Source organism: Xylocopa sonorina, unplaced genomic scaffold (genome assembly GCF_050948175.1).
Source record: "Xylocopa sonorina isolate GNS202 unplaced genomic scaffold, iyXylSono1_principal scaffold0014, whole genome shotgun sequence".
Taxonomy (NCBI): Eukaryota; Metazoa; Arthropoda; class Insecta; order Hymenoptera; family Apidae; genus Xylocopa; species Xylocopa sonorina.
This window is the reverse complement of record NW_027490090.1, coordinates 5,830,230-5,855,124: the sequence shown is the minus strand read 5'-3', so window position 1 is coordinate 5,855,124 and position 24,895 is coordinate 5,830,230. Positions and strand designations below refer to the sequence as shown.

The following is a 24,895-nucleotide window of genomic DNA, read 5'->3' as shown; positions in this document are numbered from 1 at the left end:
ACGTGTATTTCACGAGAACTACATTTTATTTGTCTTATGTTGCGTCTGCACACCCCTGAGGTCCCAAAGGGAATAAGCCGTTGCTTTTCATATTTTTTCTTACATAGTTCTTAGACTAAGTGCTACCAACTATCTTATTCTAGAGTTATTAGCTAAGGACTAGAGTTTTCCTTATTCTAATTCTATACTATCTTAAAAACTTCTCTTAAGCTATTCTACTCTAGTTTACTTATTCTAACTTAGTCTAGATGTCACCCTATGTGACTTTTGTTTGCTGGTTGCCACAACGTTGTACGAGCGTTTTTTCCTCTTTTTGCGTTGTTGTAATCCTTTAGGAATGTTTATCAGCGTCTTCTAGTCAGTAGTAGTGTCCTACGGCACTCCCGAGAGTGATGAACCCGCCCAAAAGGGGCGAGGGAAGCCTTATCGACGCGAAAACGCGGCGACGTGGCGTACGTGCCACGCCCGCGATTCAAGATGGCGGCGGACAACGCCCTTGCTTCCCTCGGCTCTTTTTCATAGAATTTTCACTTATTTCGGCACTAAACACACTCACTTGCGTGTCTAAACGTCCTTTCAGTGTCCTAGGAAGCAATGGAGGTCACTTTCCGGCACTTATTCCCGGCACAAACTTCACTTTCGCGATGCCTCTCGCCGCGCCACTTGGCAGGGGAGACGCTTTCGCGTATTTCCCCTTTTTTCCACTTAATTCTCGTTACTTGCTCCCAGATTTAACTCTAGGAGCTTTCACGAGATCACCACACGAGATTGAAACCGAAGTTTCAACCTTTTTCGCCAAAAAGTCGCGTTTTCGCCAACACGGTATACGGAGCGCACCGAAACACGTCCGTCTACTACGGCGGCTCGAACGAGACTCGGGTCAACCTAACCTTTTTTGTTGTTACGTGGGGAAATCCTCATGGATCTCCCGGAGCTGGGGAACTCCGGGGGTATGCCGGACTCTTACTGGCTAAAATCCCACGGTGACCGTCCTCGGCGCTGCTGGGAGGGGACCGGGAACTCTGGACGAACACTTCCAGCTATCCACCTGTGCCCAGATCATAGATCTTCAATCTTAAATTCGCTCTTTTTCGAGCTCGTTCTTTTAAAAGGCACCTGCCGCGACCACCACGGTCGACGCCCTCGTCTAAAGCAAGCGGTAAGTGGCACGTGCTTGACCCAAATCTCGTGCGTGCCTCGGTCGCAAGACGGTCCCTTGTTTATAGCTCCCCGTCGTAAAACGTCTAGACGGAGGGTCGCCAAGGGTTGTCCTCTTCTTTAAGTATTTTTAAATTCTTCCACAGGCGAATTCCAATTAGGAAATTTAGTTATTCGTAATTGTGTTGAATTCTCGTGCGTTTTCTACTTTTCTTACTTCGGTCCTCCGTTTGTATCTTCTCGCCTGTGGCAAGGCGGCAGCGAAGTTCCGCTTCCCGGTGGGTACTTTGGAGCGACTTTCACCTCGAAGAAGTGAAAGTCCCCTACCTTGAAGCGAAACGTAGCAAACGTCCACGACGTCGGCCACGTAAGACTCGTCGAGTAGGGAGCGCACACTTCCTTTCACGTTCGGCGGCTTCCTTCGCGGCCATAACTCTGTCGCAAAACAGAATTACGGCCCGCCAGCATCTCTCACTTTCCAGCATTTTTCGAAGAATGCTATTCAGCAAGAGATCCGCACCAATCTCAGCCACAAGGACATGGCGGAACGTTTCCCACGCTGGAGAAAATTCCAATGTTTGTTGCACCGTGTCTTCTCGTTCCTCACAATGGAAACACGTAGCTGTGGCTTCTTTTCCGATCTTCTGCAGGTATTGAGCGAAACATCCGTGCCCCGTCAATACTTGCGTCGCTCTAAAGGTCAGCTGGCCTTTCCTTTCTTCAACCCACTTTTCTAAAATGGGTATTATCGCCCCCACGGTCCTGTGAGCGGACGCTGGGACGAGTTTTTCTTTCCATTTTAAGAAAGTGAAGCGTCTCGCTTCCTTTCTCAATTCTTCTCTCGTTGGAGCGGTTCGTCCTTCTTCTTCTACCTGGCGCGCGGCACGAAGGCTTTCATAAACCGTCTTATCTTCTTGCGCCAGGTATTCGAGGAGCACAAGGCCCGCCAACAGCGTTGCCGCGTCTTAAGATATCGTGCGATATCCTCTCACGACGCGGATCGCGATTCTTCTCCACGCACTTCGCAGGAGTTGCAGACTTCTTCTCCCCCTGCAAAGTGCATCGCTCCACACCGGGGCTCCGTAAAGAGCGATGCTTTTAACGACGCCGGCGTAAAGTCTTCTAACATTCTCGTCGGGTCCGTTTATATTTGGCATGATGCGGCTTAAATAATTCGTCACAGAATCCAGACGAACGGCCTGGCGAGCGAAGTAGCGATCAAAGGTCCACTTGTCGTCGAGGAGTACGCCGAGATAACTCAGTTCACTCCCGACCTTGACTTTTGCTGGACCGATGGAAACCACTTCGTTTCCTCCTCGCGGGTCCCTTCTTCTTCCCTCGAAGCAAAGGATCTCCGTCTTCTCCAGCGCCATTTGAAGCCCCAGTTCTTCAAGCTTTCTGGCCACGGTGGCTACAGCGATTTCCGCCCGGCAGATCGCGCGTTGACGGCTCGTCTCGATCGCCAATAGCAGGGTATCATCCGCGTAACACGTAAGATGAGTTCCCAGTGGCATTGGCAATTTTAATACCGCGTTGTATCCGATATTCCACAGGAGAGGTCCGAGGACCGAGCCCTGTGGAACTCCGCGGTTGATTTCTTTCTTCACGCCGTCGCGACTCTCGAAGATAATTGCTCGATCGCTCAAGTAATTTTCCACGACCCTTCGCAGGTATCGTGGGAAACCGTGTTGCTCGAGCGCTCTTCGGATCGCTTTCCACTCCAGGGAGCTGAACGCGTTCTTTATGTCTAAAGAAATCGCGACCGCGACGCCTCTCTCTTTGATCGCGTTCTTTGCAAGAGTTTTCACCCTTTTAATCGCGTCGATCGTCGATCTTCCTTCTCGAAAACCATACTGATTATCTTCCAGATCCGCTCCGACGCGCGACAGGTGCTCCACGAGTCGATCGTGGATTATTCCTTCGAATAGTTTCCCGACCTCGTCGAGCAGAACTATCGGCCTGTACGCGGACGGAGAGTCTTCTGGTTTTCCCGGCTTCCTGAGAAAGACCAATCTGCCGGTTTTCCAACTTGTGGGTAGCATCCCGGTCTTCAAGCACGTCGAGAAGAGTTTCCGAAGTCTTGTACCGAGGATACTGCACACCGCGGACCACGCACGGCCTGGAATTCCGTCTGGACCGGGCGCGGTGTTCTTCTTTGTCATACGCTTTATTGCGCGGAACATTTCCTCTTCCGAAACTTCGTATTCCTGTGACCAGATGTTCGGGTCTTCCATCGATGTATTTATCGTAGAATTATGCGTTCTGGCCGCCGACGTTGGATCTTCCGACGGGAAGAGCGTGTCGACGACCCTTTCCAGTAACGAAGTTTCCATAGTTTCCGTCATCGGGGGCGTCCAAGGCCGTAATTTATTCATTACGATCTTGTAAGGGCGCCCCCACGGGTCCTCGCGCAGCGTTTGAAGAAGCCCGTCCCAGGCTCGTGCTTTCGATGTTTTAATCGCAGCTTGCAGCTTTATTTTCTTTCCTTTGTAGATGTCATAGAGCTGCTGTCTTCTTTCCGGAATGGTATTTCGCCGTCTCCGGTATCTCGTGTAATTTCTCCGTGCGATCGTCGTGTCCGCACGGAGTCTCGAGATTTCGTCGCTCCACCAATAGACGGGATTACGAGGAGGATTTGATTTTAATTTCGGCATGCTTGCGTTGCATGCCGAGGTCAACGTCCTCGTAAACCATTCCGCCTCGCTCTCGACTGTGGCCTCTTCGGTCGTTTCATCCGGCCAGGTAGTCGCGAGGGTCACTGCCATAAAAGCATCGTCGTCCATGCGTTTCAGCGACCATTTATTTTGATTTTTGGTCGCTGATCTTCTTTCTTGAATCTTCGATACGCTGATCCTTATGTAAAGGTGATCCGATAAGGTCTCAGTCGTATCTACGATCCACTTCGTGACTCTACGAGCTGCGGCGCCATTCGCGAACGAGAGGTCGACCTTACTCTCGCCCTGCTGACGCACGCATGTACTGGCGTTTCTGTGATTTAATAACTGTAAATTTGCAGAAGCTTCCCAGTCCATCGTGGAGTGGCCACGTTGATTCGTTCTCGAGGAGTTCCATAGCGTTGAATGTGCGTTGAAATCTCCCAAGACGAATGATGGTAGGTGGGCGTGGCGTCTTACCACCCCTCCCACTTCATCCAAAAGCTGGTTGAAATTTTGCAGCGACCAGCTCAGCAGCGCGTATAATCCGATTACGACACAATCCGACCACGAGACGGCGGCAAATCCTCGCCCTTGCGCGATGAGCGTGATCGGCCGGATGCGTGTCGGCGTCGCCTGGATGATCGCGACCTTTCCTTCCGTATCGCTTATCCACGACGGCTTGTCGTGGATAAAATACGGTTCGGATGCCACCACTAACTCGACCACGCCGCTTTGTAAGCTCTCGATCATTAAATCTTGAGCTCTTGCGGCGTGATTCAAGTTAATTTGGAGAATTTGCGTAATTATGAATTTTACGCGATCTCCATGGCCTCCTCGCGGCTCTTCTCCGTCGCCGTGGAAGCCTCGCGCGTGGCCTCTTCTTCTTATTTTCCACCGCGGGATTTTTCGTCGCGGTTTTCTTCGTTTGTTTCTTCGTCGTCGCTTTGTTGTCGGCGACGACGGGTCTTGCAGGGAGAATCCTCAGATTCTCCCTCTTCTTCGCGGGCGGTGCCCGTTGGCAAGCCTTGCCTCCCGCGCGATGATCGGCCTGACGCCCCGCGGCTTTGCACACGGGGCAGGTGGCGGTCTTCGCCTTGCACTCCGCGGAGCGGTGTCCCTTCTCTCCGCACCTGTAGCAGGCGTCACACCTGTCTTCGGCTTTCGTACATTTAGCAAGTACGTGTGGGTTCCAGAACCTGGGTGTCCAGGAAGTACCCATCCCCACCTCCTCGTGGTGGAACCTGGGCGTCGGGGACCTTCCCGGCGGCTAACGGGGCTCTGGGGCTATCGAATTATACCCGGACTCGGAGGTTTGGTGCATTATCGACTGCCCAAAATAGTCCGAATCCATTCGTACAGTAAAATTGAATAGACTGAGCAGGCAGTCTGGTGCATCTATAAATTTGGCCAAACTGATGCACAATAATTCAAAAAGGGTCAGTGAGCGTGTTCGCGTACACGTAGCGAGTCCGCCTCCCCGAGGTTCCCCGTGGGTACTCCGGCGGTTAGGATTCGTCCTCTCCGACGGAGTAGCTGAAGGACTCGTCCGGTGGGAAAGGCGCCCCGGCACATCTGGATTTTTCCATCGCCCCTTTCGTGGTGTGGTGACAACCTAGTTGGTAGAGGGCTGTCTACTGAGCATATACCCGTATGGGTGAGGTGGCACATCGGACCCCGTCCTGAGGCGAGATAAACAATTAGCAAGTACGTGCCCTACCTCCCAGCATTTAAAACAAATTAATTGGCGTTTTTCCAACGCCTCCACTTTCACCGACGTCCAGCCAATCTTGAGCTTTTCGTCGGTAATTTTCTTTGCCGCGGCCATGGGACATTCCATTATAAGGTGTCCCAGACCTATGTAGCCGATTTTCTTCGGCCCGGCGCGGATGTCTTCTTTTTGGCAGCCTCCTGCTGCGGCAATTGCCTCCACGACTTCGTTTGTCGTCAGCGAGTCTTCGATGCGATACACTCGCATGCCGACTCGCTTCAGCGGTCGTGTGATTTTCACCTCCTCGGGGGTGAAAATCGAGCGTAATTTGGCGGCCAGCGCGTCCACTTTTCCGTCTCGGCCCTTTCCCGTCACTTCCAGAATGAGGGCTCCTGTGAGGGCTTTCCTCGCCCTTACTTCGTCGATTCCGATGTCCTTCAGGCTAATCAGCCTTTTGGCCGTCGCCATAACGTCCGCGTATGTGCCGGCGCTCCCTTGCGGAAGGGCAAGCGTCACGGCGGCCGTCGAAGGATTCTTCGGCATTTTTACTTCCTTCTTTTGATGTTTGACTTCCTGTGCCTTTTGCGTGTTTTTGGCGCCTTGTACAGGCGCCTCCACTTTCTTCGGCGCGTCTTTCTTCGTATTATCGGCCTTTTTGGCCTTTCTGCCGAGGACTTGATTCCACGGCGTTTCTTTAGCGGTTTTATCCGCAACATTGATACTAGTTGCGGATTTTTCAGCGCTTTGGGCCCCCTCCCTGGCGACCTGGTCTTCTTGAATCTTCTCCATCCTCTTCTGGATGGAGGAAGTTTCTTGGCGCGCGGTTTGTTTTCTTGCCGCCGCCTCGTCGCTCTTGTTTGCTGGCGCGGACGTTTTCTTCGACTTTTCCGCCGTTTTTCCAGCTTTCTTCTCCCGTGCGGCCCCTTGAGATGCGGAGCTTTCCCCGCTGGAGATGTCCGTTGACTCCGTTGGCGGGAGAGTCGTCTCTTTGGGCGCGAATCGAGCTTCCGCTCGCGCCCAGAAATCGTTCAGCCGGTCGCTCACCAGCTCACCGATTTTCTCCATAAGGACGCTCAAGTCTGCGTCCTTTCGCGGTGACTTCCTTGCTGCGATCGGCGAGGAGGATCTTCTCGCCAACCGTTCTTCCAACGCGGCGAGGCGCTCTCTCAGCCGCGTATTCTCCTCCTCTATTTCCTGGAGACGAATCCGATATACATTCGACTCCGTGTCATCGCTTCGTGATGGACGCTTTGCACGTTGCACCACTTCAGTCGTCGCTGCGCGTAGTATACGACGTATATGCGTAGTATGCGTCGTAGTACTGGGACGATTTCGCGGCCGCCGTCTCCACCTGGTTCGCGGCTTTTAACGCGCCAGCCGCTAAATCCGGGGTGGGCATTCTTCTCGCCTCTTCATCGTATTCCTCCTGTGGAGGAATAGGGTTTGTCGATCTTCCAAAGGGCGGCGGGACGCACTCGCCATAGAGAAACTCTCTCTCCAGAGCTATCTCTGCCTCTTTCTCGATTTCAAGCCTAACGGCTCTTTTGGCCTCGGCTAGGCCGATGTACTCCCCCGTTGTGGGTCTATCACTTGTTCATTCAGGAAGAGAGAAAGGGCTTCACCCGCTGTAATATTGAAAGGTAGTTCCACAAGAAGTCCACTTTTCCCGGTGAATTCGAATGATTTTTGTTTTCCGGTGAACTCCTTCCACTGGATATTGTCAGATGAACCGACAGTATCAATCTGTTCATCCTCTTCTTCTACAGCCAGGTTTGCTAATAGTTCTTCAAAATCTTCACTCTCATACAAATCCTCATTTTCCGAGCTTGAACTTGACACAACAATATTTCTAACTTTTCTTGGAAACCTGAATACTTATTCTTCACTATTCGGCTCACTTTCATCTACACTTTTGCGCTGTCTAACGAACATTTTAGGGATCAAGAAGTAAATAAAAATGTCAAAAATATGCAAAAAATACTGTTTGACTGACTGATTTGAAGAAACTGAAAGTTCTGAGACAACTAAAGGTTCTGAGGAGACTGAAAGTTCTAGTGTAAATGCCATGAGATCTGTCATAGTGAATTTTGTCCGGAACGCTGATCTCATTCCCCACTTCGAGGCCCTTTATACTTTGTAAGCACTTTCCACAAAGTTATCTTCTAATACTCTTTCAAAAAAATAAACTGTGGTTATATTTATACGACGAATTGCATTGTATCGCTCTTCCTTATCGCGCTGTTTACACTCTCGGATTTGGGCCCCAGGAGAAACTCCACCGATTTGCGCTGGGCGTTCAACGTGTTAAGACTGTTGGAATATGTTCTAAAATGTTATTTGTGTTGTGTACGACTAAGGTTATTCTATATGATTTCAAACGGTTAGTTAGATAAAAAATTGTTTATCCGTAATTAAACAGCCTAGCTATTGCTATGGTAAAATTCAAAATGTTTTTTGTATAGCATTGCGCAAAGGTTATTCTATCCTATTTTTAGATTTGCTTTCCTTTTTCTTCCTTTCTCATCCTTGAGTATTGTGTTGCCCCGTGTTCGTGGCATCGCACACACGAGCGCCTACTAGGGACGCGGGGCAACTTTCCGCTCACAGGAGTGGTGGGCAGCGTTATTTATCTATCTGCACACCGTCCTTGTCCTGGGGGCGGGTTACCTAACCTAACCTAGCCCAACCTAACCTTTATTTTCACGCTGGGAAATCCTCATGGCTACCATGGATTTTTTTGGAAATTCGTGGTTATGTCGGACTATTCAGAACTCGGTGCCGGAAGGGATCAGAAGGGCATACGCGACTGGTTATGTCGGACTCTTACCGACTAAAACCCTGCTATGGTCATCCTCGCACTTGACAGCAGAAAGCCGGGAACTATTTCGAACACTTACAGCCTTCCGCCTCGTGCCTGGATTAAGGAACTCCTGCACTTATCTCTTAAACCAGAGTTTTAACCCTATTCCCAAAAAAACCACGTCGCACAATCACTGCATTCCAAATGAAACTCCCCTTTACCTTCTTTGCAGCGCCTCTGCAGAGTCCCCCAGTAAGGCCTTGCCGCTTTTTCTTGTTTTCTGTCAGTGGGTTTCCCGATGTGCCGTCTGGCGACAGCTGTATGGATGGTGGTATTACTCACCAAATACAAAGTCGTACTGCCCGTGGTACCGCCCTAATTGACGGTGGTCGGCCTAAGCTTTCATCCTTCCTCTCCTAGCTTCCAGTCCTTCTTCTTTCGCCCCTTTATTGTGCAAGTAAGACCCATCCGCTTAGCTCTCTTAGCATATTCTTCATCCTACCCTCTATCCATAACAGGTGCTTACTTAAACGACTCAGCCTTATACGTCGGGATCTAAGAGCTCTACAAACCATGCGTGTTGCCCATTTCTTAATATCTCCCCCTCCCATACCTGGGCTCCACTCTTTCCGTCGGTGTGCGGTGTTCCCATTCCCCGCACATACATCCGGTATACACGCGGAGACTCATTCTTTTGCGCAGTATTCTTAGGATCGGTCCACATCCTGCTCTACATCCTTCCTCCTCTCTACCTTCGCTCACTAATTTCTTCTTGTAGTTACTGATCATCCGAAGGGTGCTTCAAGTCCTACAGACTAGCTGGGTCTGGAATCGTAACTGGACTTATTGGCAGCGCAGGTAGCACCGGAGCCACTTCCACGAAGTCAGAGTGAGTGTCCTTTACCAAGCTAGATTTTCCTAGACCCTATGTAGAGGCTAATTGGATAATAATCCTTTCACGTTGCGATTCACTTAATTTCCATCCCAATCGATCAAACCGATCCATCCATCCCCCTAGGTCTCTTTAGCCGACCTCATCTCCTTCTTTACTTCCATGGTGTTTAACCTCCCGTCAGAAGCCTCCGCTATCCACGCACCGAGCCTACTCTTGGCGTCTACTCCACACCCACCTAGGGCGGTGGGTGTTGCAGCGTATGCGGTGACCCTCTTCCTGTCTGGACCCTCACATCCGTCTGGTGATGCAGTGCGCAGCCATAACAGGTGACTTAAGTTGAAATATAAACGCTCTCCCGGAGTGAGGGGGAATGCCTGTACCGGGTTCCTAAACCTGATGTTTTCAAAACTGCGGGGAAGGTACCCGGTTACCTCACCTTCCTCATAACTCTCCTTGCAATTCTACTCTCCCTCTAGATATGCACATCTTCAGAGGATGCACTTCGTACCCCACCCCCTGGTAGCAGTTGATGAGTGTCTGAATGAAGTCCAAATTTTGAGTAGCAAAACACATCATTCCCCTGTGCGTAGAAGTGCTCAACGGTAACTTTATTCCCTAGGATTGCCTCCGGAACTCGTTTAATAGCCCTGAAGCTACATATGTTAAGGATCGTGTCAAATACTGCTGTCCACCGCCAGCCGGAAGGTAGCCCGTTTCGCCAGATGAATCGTCTGTCCCCAATATCAGACAGCAGACATACTCACAACGCTTCGAAGACCTCATCGAACTTTGTGTTTTGTACGGCTTTACTTATATACCGTCTCATTTCCACCAAGACAACGCGAATCGACTCCTTACTCTGATGTTGATCAAATCATGCTTGATCCAGGGGTACTTTGCGTAGGGACTTGTTCCTGACCGCATCTATGAGGTCGTAATCGATCTTCTCGTTCCCGTCCTCAGCCGCAAAAAGGGTGCTTAAGGGTGATCTGTACAAACTGACTTCCAGATAGCTTGATAACAAATTCATTTTCCGTTTGATCTCGTTACCGATTTTAACTACAGGTCTTATCTTACCTCCTTCACTCTTTTGCATTACATGTAAGACCTCACGGCTGGGTGTTCTCAGTTCTAGCTCTATCTGTTCGTCTTGTGTGTAGTATCCATCAACCCCTTTCCCTCGGGCACGTTGTGCCTTACGTTCCTCTATTTCTACTCTAAGAATCTCCTTCGTGCCTAATTTTCCTAGGTATTTTCCACTTGTTGGACATAACCGACGGACCTCTTCGGCGTGTAACGACATGTAGCCGCATCAATTTCTTCGTATGGAAGGAACCGTAGCTGAGCTTTCAATAACAGAATTCGCGCCAGTAATGGCAAATGTTTACCCCCCTCCCCCCTTATATAATCCCGTCTCCGTCTTCAGCAATCCCTGTACGCCCTGGCGGCAAGCAGTTGGCACCTCGTTCTTTATTTTCTTAATCCTTTTCAGTATTGCCACACCAACGCGAGCGAAGGCGGCACAGTACATCAGGTGGACATGGTCTTCAATTAAAACATGCCCATAGAACACCCGGCACATGTGGGATGTACTACTGTGGGTTTCCGTAGTTCCAACAGGAAATTGTCGTATTCGAGATGCCAGCCCGGCTGACCACATCCACAATTGAGTTCCTCAGCGAATTCTTTCCTCATCTCATCCTTACTTTCCTCCCTCATCAGGTCAAAAAGGGCGGAGGACCATAGCCCTTCAAGGTTCATTGTTATTCTCCCACCAGGACGGTGTTCGATATGCTACCTCGCCCATATAGGTATATGCCAATTCGTTTGTCTTCTACCTCCTAGTTACACCGTGCCACTAAAACGGGCGATGGAAAATCCAGATATGCCGCGGCGTCTTTCCCGCGGGTGAGTCCTTCAGTTACTCCGTCCATCAATGAGACGACCACACCCCTTTTTTTCTTTTTTTTTTAACGTGGGGAAATCCTCATGGATCCCCCGGAGCTGTGGAACTCCGGGGGTATGCCGGACTCTTACCGGCTAAGACCCCACGGTGACCGTCCTCGGCGCTGCGGGGAGGGGACCGGGAACTCTGGACGAACGCGTCCGGTCCCCTCCCGCGCCGGGGCCCTCCATGGTGACTGGGAGGACCCCCTTTCCGGAGGGGAGTGTGGTCGACGATACACACTCCCTCATCCGAGGAATGAGCGATGGCTGGGTCACTCAGCCACTGCTCCCGTCCCGGGGAACGCGTGCAATGGTCGGCACATTCCCCCAAATGTGCCGACCGCGCCCCCCGGACGACGCCCGTGCAAATACGTGGGGCACGACCAAACGGTCCACCCCGCACGGGCGTCGTCGACGCCTCGGGCCAGGCTTGGCCCGGTGTGACTGGGTGCCCCGGGTGCGTCAAACCCGATACCACGACCCGACAAATGCCGAGTCGTGGCCCCTGAGGCGACGACCACACCCCTGTATATTCCGGCGAGGGAGTCGAAGCGAAGTCCCCACGTACACGTCGCCAGCTTATTAAGTCTCCCGAACAACGATCCAAAGGGGGTCGCTCCGTCTTTATGACCGATACCTCGACTTTAGCCAGCCTACACTAATGGAGAATTTGGTTAACTACCTGCTGGCCATTATTCTCTAGTTCTCCTCTATTGCTTCCACTTACGGGAACTATAAAATCGTCGGCGTAAGCGACACATCTATTCTCGACTGTGGTCTGGAGTGACCGCAGGAGATTGTCAAGCATGAGGTTCCAGCAAGCAGGGCCAAGTATTTGGAGCCTTGTGGGCATCCTCTGGTCGTTTGCATCGAAACCTGTTCGGAACCTATTGAGAATTTTACCCGTCGACCGTCGAAGTAATTTAACATCACTTCGAAAACGTTCCGCGGGCAGCCTCGCTCTTTTAACGATTTTAAGACAAAGAGCCACCAGATATTATCGAAGGGCCCAGAGATATCGAAGAGCAACGCCACAACATATCGATGTTCTGAGACATCGACCATGCGGCGCAGCTCCACGATTGCATCTTTCGTCTACTTTCCAGGTGTGAACGCGAACTGTCTACCCGAACTGGATACCAAGACGTTGATGATACATGGCTTTCTTCATTCTCGTTAACTCTGTTGTCCACCACGGGTTCAACTTTCTAAATTTCCTTTTTAGTGGCATTGACGCGGTACAAAAGTCAGTGATGGCTCCCGTGAGCGTCTCCGCCATCCTATTCATATCCTCCATATACTCCAGCCTTACTACTTTCCAGCCTCCGATGAATGGGAGCATGGTTGGCGAAGCCAGAGTATCCTCGATATACGATGATCCTCTGGTCGATCAGTAGGTAGGCGGCTGGTTATGGTCATTAATAATTTCCATGCTAGACTCCCGAATGAGCTCCTCGAACTTAGCTCCTCCCTCGTCTGTACTCTGTGGCCTCCAGAGTGACGATCGGGCGTTTGCATCTACCGACACTAGGAGTCTCTTCACCCTCAGAGTATGAAACACCATTTTGAGGTACCTGAGGTGCATCTCGATATCGTCGCAGAGCTGGAAGTAACAGGATGCAACGTATGCCGCCACTTTCGCACAAACACAGTGCGCCGTACTAAGTTGCGAGACAAATATCATTTCGATAAGGAGGTTGCTGACGGCGACTGCCGCGCACGGATATTGCGAGCTAACAGCCGCCACTGTCATACCGATCCCTAATCCACAAATAGTATGCTTCACGCCCAGTGTCCTGGCGTATGGTTCCTGCAATAGAAGAACGTGTAGGCACTTATGTGCAGTGAGCTAAAGTACCTGTCCTGTGACTGCAGCTGAGCGTTGCATATTCAGTTGCAGTATCCTAATTCCCGTGACCGCTGCACCGATCGCGGACGTCGACGTCGACGCCTGAGCTACATCGGTAACGGACGTGGACGCGCTGGGGTATGGTGGGATCGCGATCGCGGAGGGGTTCGCGTAGCTAACATTTCTAATTTGATTTCTGTCCCTATTTGTATTTGACTCAGCCAAAGATTCCGGATCTGGCCTGAGTCTTTCGTCGCATTTACTTAACCGGATTACAACAGCACGAAGGCTGAAATCTAGAGACCTTTCCAAAGTTTCGCTGGCAGTAGCTCGCCCGGCCTCGGGTTATCGACGCAGCTTGAGGACAGCAGTCATCGACCGCAGTACCGGACGGCTCCCCCTCTCGATTATGGGCCTAATTCCATTCTTCGCCCGTCTCGACCCATCGCACGCCAAAATCGCCTCGCTTCGGAATCTTTAAAGTCGGGTGTGGCTATCATAATAAATTGCGTTTCTGGGAGGGGGGGGGGGGGGGGGGGGTGATGCTTCATACATGGAGTAAAGGTGGGATCGTCACTCCCCATCGGCGGGCATCGAACGCTGCCCTGCCGGGGCCGCTGTCTCCAGCTGCTAGACGCAGGGATACACTCGCTAGAGCCTTTTCCGTTTATGAAATGTTTTGTTTGTGTGGGTGTTATATATCCTATTTCTGCAGTGAGCACTGTAGAGATATACATGTCAGGGTCTCATTCTGCTGATATTACAGAGCGAGGCCTTTTTTGTATTTAGATCGCCGCTAATTATCAGTCTTCCACGATTTGCATATTTCTACTTCGGATTATGTTCCTGATCTGGCTTCGGACGCTTAATGTGCCTGATCGTAGTCAGGACTCGTACGACGTCTAGCCTTAAGCTATACGCCTTTTAGATTTATCGTTGAACCTAGGCTCGGATGAGACACTTTAATTGTTTCGTCGAGGCTGCGGTCTCCTAATTCGGGACTCGCGAAGGAGCCTCGTTGGCGACTGCGGTCCTGATGAGTTTAAGACTCTCGCTAGAGTTGCCGGTTGAAACTGCGGTCCAGTTCAGAACAGGACACTCGCCAGAGCTTTTCGCACTCGTGTTTGTGTTCGTGTCTGCTGCGTGTGTGTTGTGTACCTCTTTCCGATAGCGAACGCTGTCAAGGGTACACGTAAATCGAGCTCGCTACACTTGTACCTCTTAGGGAGTCTCCTCTTTGTTTCTCAAGCCATCCATGGACGGAGTAGGGTTAAACTTTGAGTTGTAGGATCCTCCAGTCGACCGTTGGTGCATTAGAGATGGTCCTCCAATCGATTTGACCGGATTGCTTTTCGGATTTAATAGAAAAAGGCCGCTGATTGTTCACTTTGCACCAAGCGCCAGCGGCCTTAATGTATGTAGCCTTTGAGGTCTCTTTCGACCTAAATTCCTTGGGATCTCTGTTTTTGGAGATCTTAATATCACCACTTACTTACCGTTTTTGTACTTTTGTACTTTTGTACTTACTGCCTTCTGGCTACAGGGCAGGCCACTATTCAGTTTGGAACTGGAATGGTTATGACGTCCATCGGACGCTTGCCACATAAGAGCCATTTGGTCTAGGACACCGACCCGTGACAATGCAGTGTTTGCAATAATGTATCGGAATGGTACAATCTCATTAATCATGTAAGTACAATAATTGTTACTGTGAGGGTTTCTCGAAGCTGAGAGTCGCAAAGAATACTTTAGGCGCCAGCTACCCGAACGGTAGCACTAACAAAAATTATACAACCTGGGGAGAATACGGGGCTTGGAAACACTCGAAACTTCGGAATACTTCCTCCTTCGATCGCTAGTCAAAAATGGTGTAAACTCGTGTCGCGGGATACTGAAGTCACGGCTTCTTTTCGTATTGCCTCGACACGGGCGGGACGACGAAGATCCGCGCAAATTACACAAGGAGACACGAATGGCTGGGGATCACCACCCGCTTCGCGATACAAAATACAATATATCATGTGCAGCCAAAGAAATGAACTTACGCTTTCTTCTCCAGGCTGTCCGGAATTACAATCATCTCTCTCCCTCTCCCTCTCTCTCTCTCTCTCTCTCTCTATCTCTCGTACTGCTTCTTTCCGCAAAATCACTTTCGCTATCTCCGTGCAATGCTACTGATTTGATACTAATCTTTACACTCGGTCAACTAGCGGTCGCTCACTAATTGATTCGCCTTCGGTCCTCGGGCTTCCTGGGTCCTCCTCCGGGGCTCCTTAGTGGGGTAGGAGTCTGTACGCTTCGGTATTGTTTGGGGTATCGGTGAATATCGGCGATCACTGCTTCTCACCCCCTCGGGTGTCTCTGAGAGGGATTCCCTTGATCATTTGAATTGCGGTGCGCCTCGCGCACCGTGCTGCCATAGCTCACCTGCAGGGCCGCTGGACTTGTTAACTTCGCTGTAGCGGCTAAGAGAGGTTGAGATCCCTTTCACTCTCTATAGGACACCTTCTCTATCGTTAAGACGACACGCAGCGGTCACACCATTGCAGGGCCTACTCTGATGTTCCTCGGGTTGGGGTGTCTCCTTAATTGACCAAGTTTTCGACTCCCGCACGTCGAGCCCTTTACGCTACCTCAACGCACAGCTCTTTCATGAACCCGCGGTTTTTCATGAAATTTTTCATGGTCGTTCCTTCTTCGAGCTTGCCAGACGAACCTATGAAATAGAGAGAGAAAATTGGGGGGGGGAGTAAGGTCCTCACAACGCGTTTTTTACGCCTTTCGCAAATACTGCTATCGTAAGGGTCCGTGTCGCGCTCTTCGCACGGGTGGTGATCAGCGAGCTAAGGCTAACAAAAAGGGGGAGTCGAGCCTTGTGACATCACCACGTCACAATATAATTATATGTATATAATATAAAATATATAATATAAATAATAGGTGCGTTAATCCTTTATAATAATAATAATAATAATAATAATAATAATAAACAGTTTAATTTCCCTGTAAAACAAGGAAACAACAATTATAGTTTATTATTATGACTTCTTTGATTCATACAATTAGCACTATTAACACTCTTAAAAATTCTGTCTATCTGACTCGCTGTATATTCTCTTAACGTAATTTCTTATTATTTTCAATTCTTCAAAGTCTGCTAGTCATACTCTCTATTGTTCCATCTAGCGGGAGTTAATTAAAAGGGGGGGGGGCGTAGTGTGTGAAGCGCGGCGAATTCAAATGAAGAAAGTCTACTTTCTTTACATAGATGGTCTGATAATGTTTCAGCCGTTTCCACTTTTCACTTTGTAACTCTACGAGCGGCGGCGCCATTCGCGAACGAGAGGTCGACCTTACTTTCGCTCTGTTGACGCACGCACGTACTGGCGTTACCGTGATTTAATAATTTCAAATTTATGGAAGCTGTCCAGTCCACCGTGGAGTGGCCGCGTTGATTCATTCTTGAGGAGTTCCAAAGCATTGAATCCGAAGCGTCGGTTCTGATGCCACCACTAATTCGACCACGCCGCTTTGCAAGTTCTCGATCATTAAATCTTGAGCTCTTGCGGCGTGGTTCAAATTAATTTGGAGAATTTGCGTAGCGTTGAATTGTTACGCAATTTCCATGGTCTCCTCGCGGATTTTCTCTTTCGCCACGGAAGCCTCACGCGTGGCTTCTTCGTTTCTTTTTTCTTCCGCGGGTTTATTCGTGGCGGGTTTTCTTTCTTCTTTCTTCGTCGTCGCTTTGTTTTTCACTACGACGGGTCTTACAGGGAGAATTCTCAACTTCTTCTTCCTGTTGGCGGGCGGTGCCGGTTGGCACGCCTTTCTCCTTGGCACGCCGCTTTGTAGTCGGCCTGGCGCCCCGCGGCCTTGCACACGGGGCAGATAGCTGTCTCCGCCTTACCTTCTGTCCCACTTCTCCGCAACGATACGTTGCATCTATCGTCGAGCTTCCTACACTTGGCGAGCACGTGCCCGATTTCCCAATACTTGTAACAAATAAATTGGCGCTTTTCGAGCGCCTCTACTTTGACCGACGTCCATTCAATTTTAACTTCTCTGTCGGTCACGATCTTCTTTACTGCGGCGACGTGGCACTGAATAATCATGTGCCCCATTCCATTGAAGCCGATTTTTTTCAGCCCAGCACGGATGTCTTCCTTTTGGCAGCCTCCGGCTGCCGCTATCGCTTCCGTAACGTCACTTGCGGATAGCGAGTCTTCTATTCGATATACTCTCATATTGACCTTCTTCAGTGGTCTCGCGATTTTCACCTCTTCTGTGGTGAAAATCGACCTGAGTTTTGCAGCCAGTGCGTCTGCTTTTTTATCTCGTCCTTCTCCTGTTAGTTCAAGGAGAAGGGCTCCAGTGAGGGCTTTCTTCGCCCTCTCTTCCGAGATGCCAATTTCGGACAATTTGATCCTTTTTTTGGCTGTCGCCATTACGTCCGCGTACATTGCGGCACTTCCTTGTGATTTTCGGCGCTTCCTTCTTCTTGAACTCCTTGTTTGTCATCTTATCTGTGGTTTTGGCGCCTTTTGATGGCGCCTCCACTTTTTTAGACGCTTCCTTCTCGTTGTTATTGGACTTCTTGGCCTTTCTGCTGGGACATTCGTTCACGGCACGTCTTGCACAGTTTTTTCCGCAACTATGTCGGTAGTTGCGGATTTTTTTATCGCTTTTGATCGCTTCCTTGGCGACCTGCTCTTCCTGAATTCTTTCCATCCTTTCTTGGATGAAGGAACTCTTTTGGGGCGCTTTATTCTCCTGGCGCACTGCTTCCTTCTTATTTGTCGACGTTAGCGATTTTTTATTCGCTTTTTCTGCCCGTTTCTCCTTTTTGCTTTCAGGTACGGCCATTTTAATTAAGGTAAATTTATATTTCAGCAGCTTGTATAAAAAACAAAACTATTTTACTCTTTTACTAATTTTTTTAATTTGCTACGTAGTAGAATATACAGAAGTGTCAGAATCTTAGTATTACATCAAAATGATACAACCTTTTGTGTTTAGTATTATATCATAAAATGTTACTTTTGGAAATGAATTTGTTTTGTATTTTCAACCTACAATAAATACATAGTTTATCTTTTTATAAAATATTTAATATAACATTTAAATTATTCCTACTTATACATAACAGTAAATACGGGGAATGTATAGTGTCTAAATATATGCATATATATTCAGGGTGATGTATTAAATGCTTATTTCTTTTAAATGCGCCAATGTGACTTCTTCCAAGACTAAAGGTTGACTGCCTAAGAAGACACGGCGAAAAGCGAACGTGTCCTCTTGGGAAAGTTTCTCCCGTTTTGATATGGGCCGTTTTCCAAGTTCACTTGCCTATTTTCAAATGCCTATGAAAGGTACTGTCGACTAAGAGTTTATTTTGCGTATTCTGGATGATCGAGACATGGTGCAAAGATACGAAGTCGTTTTTAGAGCTTTTTTATTTAATGCTTTATCGAGGGATTCTCGAAGTAGGCTGTCTTGTCGGCGCGATATATTTCGCGCGCCGTCCAATTGGTTACTAAGTGCCAGTCGCTAACATTTTCTACCCTTAGGCCACTGCCTTCTCAGAGAAGGATGGTGCTGTCTCTGGTGGGAGCTGACTTTATCATTACCATATTTGGTCATGTAGCTAGATTTCCGCTGGGCCTGATACCTGCATCGGTGACCAAGGGTAGCTTCGCCACTGGCAGTGTTCCCTTCGGAAATGCCCGGTTCATGACTTCTGCATGTGCCATCGAGGCAGTTGAAGAAAGTTAATTATCGCATACCCGGAAAATGATAAAAGCTTAAAACGGTTCCGCAAAAATAGCTTGATTGCTACGCATACCGTAAACCATGATAGTTGTTTTTAGCGGAAGGCCTTCTATTGTGCCGTACTGCTAGCCGCTACAGTCTGCTTCTTCATTTTCATCAAAATCATACCACGCCTAACTCACCGGTTCTCGTCCGATCACCGAAGTTAAGATGCGATGAGCGTGGATAGTACTTAGATGGGTGACCGCTTGGGAACGTCGTGTGTTGTTGGCTTACATCTTTTTTTGCCGTTTCTATCCTTCTTGCTACTTCTGCGTTTCATTTTCCGTCCGCTTCTCTCTGATTTCGCCATCGAAGGGCAGAAAGCGATTAGAAACTTTAGCAGCGTCCACAAAAAAACGGGACGCCAACGAGGGCTCAGCAATTTTATTTCTTTGCGTCGTCATGTACCCGACGAACAAGGAAGTAATCCTGCTATGACCTACTCGAATCCAGGAGAACCTTACAAGAGTGCGCGAAAAAGAGGCAATGCACGACAAACAACTCGTTGGCAGCATTAACCACTTGCGGTGGAAAGACGTGCCACGCATATCGAGATGCTTTTGTTACCTGAACGCCAGCAATGTGTTACACACGTCGTCAAGCGATTATTGTAGAAAGGAAAATGGCGTGCGTGGTCCGTCTACTGCTAATGAAATTCTATTATACCGAGGCACAGTTTCTGCTTGCACTTCATCGTGTAAAGTTATCAGTATTGACCTCAGACTGTAAAATGGAAAGGGATAGTCAAGCCAGTGATATTATTTCTATAAACAAAAGCAGAAGGCAAGACAATGTAGAATCTGACAGTGATTTAGAAGAAATTGTTTTTCTACGTCGGAATCGGCGTTAAATTATATCTGACGACAAGGAAGAAGTTTAGAATGGGTATAGGGAAAGGAATGTTAATAATTATTCTAGTTGGACCCAATGTCACAGATTTGCAAATGCAAAGTGTAGTATTAGCGGAAGATGTTTGGAAAATTATTGTGACAGAAACCAATCGTTACGCCAATCAAATATTCCAAAATGAGAAGCGCAAATTACTAAAGTTTAAAGACATTTGGTCACACACCAATATAGATGAAAGTACATGCCTATTTTGCATTGTACATTTTGATGTCCCAAGTCAAAAAACCGATTATGCTGTCATATTGGTAAAAAAGAAGCATAATCGAAACACCAATATTTCGAAAAACAATGCCCTATTGGAGATTTGCCCAAACTTCACGCATTTTACACTTTACTGATAACGAAGTTGCAAAAGATAACGACGATCGTTTATGTAAAGTGCGAAGTATAATCGATTATTTCGATGAGAAATTTCAAAATATTTACACTCCCACGGAATACATTTCTTTAGATAAATCGCTAATGAAGTACACGGGTCAGATGTCGTACAAATAGTATAATCCGTCCAAAAGAGCGTGCTTTGCAGTGAAATTTTATAAATTTTATAAGTTATGTGCTATTAAATTCGTAATCTACATTGATCAAGATTTAGACAGAAATGCGAATGTAAGTGTTTCTGAAAATGTTACAATGCTACAGTCTATAAAAACTAACGTTATAGGAACAGTGAGACGCAATAGGAAGAATATGCCTAAATAACCAGAAGCTGCAAAACTAAAACGTTCTGATGTGATATCGTGCTCCTGTAATGGAATTTTGGTTGCGAGATGTAAAGACAAGAAAGACATATGTGTAATGTCCTTGAAACATATAAAAATTGAGATGGTCGAAGTGGAAAAAAAGGGGTGGAAAGATAATAATAACCCTATGACAAAGCCCAACATCGTTTTGAAATTCAATGAGAGTATAGGTGGAGTGGATCTGCAGGACAGTTATTTATCGTCTTTTAAATTAACGAAGAAATATGTTAAAAGCTATAAAAAGATATTTTTTTACATAGTAGATATAGCACTGCTCAATTCATATATTTTATATTGCAAAAAAATGGAAACACCAAAATGTAAAGAGTATTCTCTTTCGAAGTTTCGAATCGATGTAGCCGAACAAATTTTAGAAACAGTATGTCTTCCTGATTACCAAAGATGTGGAAGGATATCTGCTGGAAACGCTCCGGATTGCATACAAGCGAAGCATGGGAACATTTCACAAGACATATACCACCTACAAACGCCCAAAAAAATCCACAACGGAGGTGCGTCGGATGTGTCTATATATTCTCTTGTGGAACACCCCGACCGCTGCTTGAGGACGCCCGAAGTGATTTGCATTCAACTGTTTTGACACACGCAACCGAGAATTTATTTGCACCACAAGTGGTTAAGCAGCAAAGGTGACATCTGCTGCTTGATTTTCGTCAACGATAATACCACGAGTAACTCACCGGTTCTTGTGCGGTGTTTCATAGCGTTGTGGGAAGAGTGCGGTTCGTATTAGTAGTAAGTGTGAAAAACTAAGTATACAAATATAACGCAGCCTTAAATAAATAAGGAGAGAACGCGAAATTGCTATACAGTTTTTGTTTTACGTAATAAAACAAACAAAAGCATAAACAAAACGGTCGAATTCTCTTTAGCTGATTTACTAAACCAGACATAACCTTTTCGCATAACAAAATGAGCGGGCCACGCGGTCGACTAACCTATTCAGGATAATCGATAACGATGCTGCACAAACAAGCAGTCATCCCGCAGAAGATCAGTTGCCAAGTGTAATAAGAAACGAGTATAAACAGGTGTTAGAAAACTCTCTAAAAAGAAAGTAATCAAGAGAACCTGAAATGATGCAGCAAGAATGTTAAGGCCACTAACATATAAAATAGAGACAGCAAATAGGTTCACAGTGCTGACAGAAAGCGAGGATATGGAAACAGATGATGCAACAAACAGCAAACAAAACGAAAAAAAGGTAATTATAAAAACAATGCAAGGAAACTATCACCCTTTGTGATGCATGGCATAGTAAAGAATCATAAAAAGTTCATAGAACTAATAGAGAATGTGGTGAATAACAAATTCCTTATAAAATATTAGAAGGATACAGTTAGCGTGTATCTACATGATAACAAAGATTATGAAAAACTAAAAATAACTTGGGAAAAAGGAATCTAAACTTCCATACGTACACGAAGAATGATGAGAAAAAGAAAGCCTATGTCATGAATGGACTACATGAGAACATAGACATAAATGAAATTAAAATAAAATTACAAGGAAAAGGTATTGGCGTGGAGAATATTAACAAGATGAAGGATACTACATGAGCATTATAGCCAATATACATATCAAATAACTGCAAGCAAGTATACCTCACATTTACAACACAAAAGTTACATGGAATAACTATATTGTGAAAAGAAAAATCACACAGTGTCACACATGTGAAGAATGGGGATATTTAGCTGCTAACTGTTATGCGGAACCGGCATACATAAAGTGTGCCACAAAGCACCATATAAGCGAGTGTAAAATACCACCAACAACATCAGCAAACTGTGTAAACTGCGATAAGGATCGTCGGGCCAATGTCACAGTTTGTACTGCATATCAAAATAGAATAACATAACTGGACATATCCAAACCGCCGATGCAAGTTAGTAAAAGTAAACCCACGAAAGAGGATGTTTACAAACTTGATGTAAATAGTCATGCACATTTTTCAGAACTAGAAAAAACACAACAAACTAAAACTACATTGACGACACCAACAATGCAAATACCAACAACACATAATTATTGCACTCAAAATAGACAAAACAAAATAACAGAATGTGATCGCATAGATAAGGAAGACAGAGTTTGTTGCTTCGCTTTTGTCAACGATCATACCACGCGAGGCCGGTCCCAACCCTCGTAGGGTACAGACACATCCCTAGTCACCGACCGGAAAATTATCTGCGACTAAGCACCGCAAGACCGCACGGGAAATCTCGCCATAAATGCCCGCGAAACCCGTGAACCCACAATACTCGCGTCAAATCAGCTATAAAACAAGTGTTCCCAGTGATAGTGCCGCATAAACCTGGCAAAACAGGCAACGCAAACGCAAGATCTGGAACCCCAGATCCGCGAGCTGCTAACTATGAGGAAATCGACTGTCGCAACCAAAAACAAGATACACATCATTTCACCGAACTAAGCACAAGAAATCATGAAACAAGTAATACAAGCATCCCTAACCCGCAAAGCACGCCGTAAAAAACGGCCAAGAGCTGAAACCGAATCTGAAATGGGCATGGACTTCGAACTCCTTTGCGCTGCTATCGGACGCCCTGGCATCGCTGCCGGAGCTCGCGTCCAAGGGAAAAACCCCGCCAATCATTCTCAATGAAACCTCAACTGGCATCAACCTATTCATCAGCGAATTACAAAAAAAAAAACAAAAAACTCTGGCATCTGAGGCCCGGGCGACTAGATAGCCTACGAGCGATATGGATAGAACATCGAAAAATCGATCGATCAAAGATCGAAAATCGAAAATTGAAAGGTCGAAAGTCGAGATTGTTTTCCTATTCTTATTTCTAAGACTTTCTCGAAGGCAGCATGCCGCTGGTACTGGGCAAAAACCCAGGAATCAGCGGTTATTTTTATGACCTGTTTAAGTAATGGGACTATTAGGGGCCGCTCCCGAAATATTTTCCACGGTCTAAACGCTACTGGCATTAACACCTGCCACGCGAGATTCCGACTCGGACTTAGATGTCGGGGAACTAGCGGCGGTCTGTTGCCGGCCGGCCTTTTCGCTTTTCAAGGTATATGCGCATTTATTACCTGGTTTGTACTTCTCTAAGGTTTTCGATAAAGGGGTTTCGAACGAGCCAAACGGCCGTGAAATAAATCTTCCAAGCGGTTAACCTCGCAGTTGACCGCCGCAAGGGCTATAAAAGACCGATCAAATATTTTTAAATATTTTCAATAAATATTTTCAATATTCTAACGGACGACCAGTGGACACCCGAGTGTTCCAATACGAATTCCATCCATGGACGACCAGCTTTTAAAACTTTCGATAACTCGTTCCGAAATACTATCGGAAGGAGGAATCAACCACGTGTACCCTCTGCTGTGTTCACAGTAGGAACGAGGAACACGAAACACTCATTTGCACACGAACGCAAACATATATGTAAAGAGGCTCGTGCGTGTGTCCTCATACAGGACCGCGGCCTCCATCGGTGACTTCTGCAAGCGTCTTGACATGGGCTAAACCGCGGCTTTCCGCGGAGGCGCGGACTTATGCATGACCATACCGTGACGTTTTGGAGGTAACTTCTGCACGAGTCTTCGACTCATGGCAGGAAAGGGATCGCGATTCCTTCGGAAAGGCCCTGGCGTGAGTCCTGTTATGTGTTGGTCTACGGCTTTCAAAGGAAGTTCCTGCGAATGTCCAAACAAAACGTCCGCAGGATCACAAAGGATCGCAGTCACAGACGACGCTCTCGCGTGAGTTCTGCTAAACAGAAACACAGTTTCAAAAATAGAAATATACGAGTCCCAAAGATTTAAAGTAAAACGAAAACACTCAGGTGAATGGCCAAAGCTAATCATAGCATGGGCTCCAGCTACCTACCGAAGGCCATAAAAGGCGCCGAAGGTAGACCACGAATACCTTAGTTCGACGTTGGAACTGGAAAATTGTCGGCGTGCGAACCTTACTATACACTAATATATTGCACACCTATATCCTCTGCAGCGCCCTCTGCAGAAAAGATATACATCATGCACACAAATAGAAAAACAAAAGTAGTAGCGGCTCTAGCGTGCGTCCCTTTGCTTTAGTAACTGGAGATCACGGCACGGGCAGGGCAGCGCCGGTGCGCGCTGATGGGAAACGGCGACCCCACCCCCCAGAAACGTAAGAAAGTACCAAGAGACAGAGCGGTGTCCGATGCGCGCCGATTGAAATCGATGACACCACCTTTTCTCCCAGTACAAAGCATTAACACCCCTTTTTTTGAAAAATATCATGATGGCCGATCAATCAAGTATTCTGGATGCTTCATCTGACGACCATTCCAACAAACAATACAAATCCGAGAACACGCCTGCAACGACTATGTTGCTTTTTAGACTATATAAATTCAAAATTCTTGGATTATTTT

General features: G+C 47.4%; 1 pseudogene; it reads left to right on the top strand.

Annotated features, from left to right (window-relative positions):
• The first annotated feature begins 18,938 nt into the window (after positions 1-18,938).
• On the top strand, positions 18,939-19,059 carry LOC143432029 (5S ribosomal RNA; annotated as a pseudogene).
• The last annotated feature ends 5,836 nt before the right edge of the window (positions 19,060-24,895 follow it).